The following is a 4,262-nucleotide window of genomic DNA, read 5'->3' on the forward strand; positions in this document are numbered from 1 at the left end:
ATATTTGGATCCTTTTTGTATACTCTGAAGTTATACTTCCTTCCTACTTTTTCATTTGCAAAATTTTTCTAAAACCAACATAAATTTCCCAAAACTTTGGCTGGATAAATGTGCCTGAAATTTTAACTAAAAAATCTTATATCTAAGATAAGGAACATACATCTAAGTTTCATCAAACCCAAGGTGGTCTGCTAAAAAGCCAAATTAAAAATAAAATTTAATATATAAAAATATTATATTATATAATAAAAAAAAATATATATATAAATATTAGGGTTTTAAAAATTGATTATAATATAATATAAAATAAAAAATATATATATATAATTTTATAAAATTTATCATAATTAAAAAAAATAATATAGATATAAAAAACAATATATATAAAATTAAATTATAAAATATTATATACAAATATATTTAAAAATAATACATTTAAAAAACTAAATAAAAAAAAAAATATATTTTATTAATATTAAATATTTTAAATGTATATATATATATATAAATTTTATAAAAAAAAATATAATAAATAAAATATATTATAAAATAAAATTCAATAAAAACTTAAAAATATAAATAATTTCAATTTTAAAACCCCTATATAAAAACATAAGAAAATATAAAATATAAATATTTAATTAAAACAAAATATACAATAATACATATATAATAATATAAAAAAATATATTAATATTACATATAAAAACAATAATTATATATACATATTTAAAAAATATAAAAATAAAAACCCTATAAACAAAATAAAAAATTAAATTAAAAAATTTTTAAACAAAAAATATAATATTTAAAAAATATACAAAAAAAAAATATATATAATAATATATATATACATATTTAAACATATAATATATAAAATAAAATATAAAAACATATATATTTTATACATATAAAATAATATTAAACCATATTAAATAATAACCCTTAACAAAAAAACATATTATTTTAAAAAATTATAATATATAATATATAAAAAATAAGAAAAAATAAACATATAATTTAAAAATATTTTTAAAATAAAAAATTAAAGAAAATTTTAAAAAAATAACAAAATAAACAAAATATATAAAATATAAAAAATAATATAAAAATATAATAAATATAAAAGGAATAAATATATATAAAATAATTTTATTTTATAAAAAATAAAAACAAATATATATAAAAAAACAAAAAAAATATATAATAATATAATAAAAAATATTATATAAAAATAAAAAAAAATATATAAAAAATTTTATATAAAATATTAATATAAATATAAATTTTAAAAAAAATTTTAAAAAAACCCCAAAATATATAAAAAATATATAATATTATAAACCAAAAAAATATATTTTAAAAATTATAAAACATTTTATAATATAAAAATTTATAATAAAATATAAATAAATATAATAAAAAATTATAATATAAAAATTTGATAAAATATATAAATTTTAAAACATATAAATATAAAAAAAAAATATTAAAAAAAATATATATAAAATAATAATAAAATTTTTTATATTATAAAATTATAAATAAGATGTTTAATTATATAAAAATAAAAATATTTATATAAAATTTTAATTATATTATTATAAAAATATATATATATTATTATAATAAAAATAAAAATATTATATTAAAATTTTTTATAAATAAATATATATTTTAAATAAATTTTAAAATAATAATAATAAAATAAATATTTTTAAAGTTTTTATATTTTAAAAAAAAATATTTGTTTTTAATTTTTAAAAATTTTAAAAAAATAAAATATTTTAAAAAAAATATATATATAATTAATAAAAATAATTATATTTTTATAAAACATTTTTTAATTAAAAAAAATAAAAATTTTAATAAAATTATAATATATTTTTATATAAAATAATTTTTTTTTAATATTTATAAAAAATATATATTTTTATATATAGTTTTTAATTTTAAATGGGATATAATTATAAAAATATATATGAAATATATAAAAAATTTTAAAAAATAGATTTTAAAATAAAATTTTTTAAAAAATTTATTATAATAATATAAAAATTATTTTATATAATTTAAAATTAAATAATTAATATATATAATTTAAAAAATCATAATTAATTAATTTAAAAATATTATTTAATGTATAAAAAAAACATAATTATATAATTTAATATTTTTATAAATGAAATAATATTTAAACAAATTATTTAAAAATAATAATTTTTTATATTATATATAAAAACCTTATTGTTTTTAAATTTTTAAATAAAAAATATAATTTAATATTTAAAAAAATTATATATATTAAATATAAATTTTATTTATTAAATTTTTTCATATTAGATAAATATTATATTTCAATATATAATTATTAAATTTATATATATATTTTAAAATTATATAAAACAAATTTTTATTTATATATATATTACTTAAATTAAAATATAAATTTTAATAATTAAATTTTAATATATAAAATTTTATATTTTTTAACAAAAAATAATATGAAAAATTTTAATTATAGTTTTTTAAAATATAATAAAAATAAATATAATATATATATATATATTATATTATAAAAAATTTATAATTTTATTTATATAATATAATAAAACTTTTTATTTTATAAAAAATTTTTTTATATAAATAAGGAATAATATAACTTTTATTATAATATATATATAAATATAAAATTTATAAATTTTTATATATTATATATAATAGAAAATATTAAAATTATAAAGATATAAAATTATTAAAAATTATAATTTTATATAATATATATATAATATTAAATAATTTTTTTATTAATATTATTAAAAATTTTTAAAAATTTTATTAATTTTCTTTAATTTCCGGTGATTTTTTTTTAATATAAAAAATATATAAAAATATAAATTAAATATATTTTTATTAATATTAAAATATAATTATTAATAATTAAAAATTAAATATAATAATATAATAATATATAAGTTTAAATTAAATAAATTTTTATAATAAAAATATATAAAATAATTATATATAGATAAACATTATGATATAATATATTATATATAAGGGAAAAAATATAAAAGATAAATTTATATATTTTAAAAAAAACATTTTTTAATATAATTTATAATAAAGAATAATTTTAAAAACCTTAATATATTTTAATATAAACATATATATATAAAATATAAAATATTAATTAAAACAATATATAGTATATATTTTAAGTTTTTAACTATATAATATATCTATTTATTTTAAAAAAAATTATATTTATATATTTTTAAAAAAAACTATATTTATATTTGTTTTTTTTATTTTTTATATAAACTTATTAATAGAAAAAAATATTAAATTTTTTAAAATTTTTTTTTTTGTTTTTTAAAACTTTAAATTTTTTATATATATTATTATAAACTTATTATAATTTGAATTATATATATATATAAACCTTTATATTAATATAATAAGTTTTTATAATATTTTTTTAATGAAAATTATAAATTTTATTTATTAAAAATTTTAAAATATTTCATTATGTATATATGAATTATGTTTTTTATCCCTTTTTAATAAATTTATATAATAATTAAATATTTTAATTTTAATTTTAAAAAATAAAGAAATTTTAAAATTTAACCCCTTCTTTTTTTTTTTTGGGTTCGTAAAAAAAAAAAAAATTTTTAATAATAATTTAAAAATTATTTAAAATTTAATAAAAATTATTTTCCCAAGTTTTATTAAAATATGATTTATATGAAATTAATTATAATTTTTAAAATATTAAAATTTAATTTAAAAGGTATTAATTAAAAAAATGTTTATTATATATATAATATATTATATATAATTAAAGGTTTTTTTTTTTTTGATATATAAATAAATTAATTAATGTTTAAAAAATAAAAATATTAAATGTTTATATTGTTTTTTAATTATTAATGTAAAATATTAATATTATTAAATTTTAATAACATGAAATATATTATATTACTTTTAAATTTAAATACTTTAAAAGGAAAAATAAATTATACAAATATATAAAATATAAAAAAACTAATATAAATTTTAATTTTTATTAGGAAAAATAAAATTTACATTTAAACTTTTTAACAACACTTATTTTTAACAAATTTTCCCCAAATTTTAAAACCTGGTTTTTTTAATTTTTTTTTGATTTTTAAAAATTTTTCAATATACCAAACAATCCAATTAACCAAGGTTTTACTGATAATAGGGAAAAAAAAATTTTGTTTGTTTTTGGGGGG

Source organism: Penaeus monodon, chromosome 31 (assembly GCF_015228065.2).
Source record: "Penaeus monodon isolate SGIC_2016 chromosome 31, NSTDA_Pmon_1, whole genome shotgun sequence".
NCBI lineage: Eukaryota > Metazoa > Arthropoda > Malacostraca > Decapoda > Penaeidae > Penaeus > Penaeus monodon.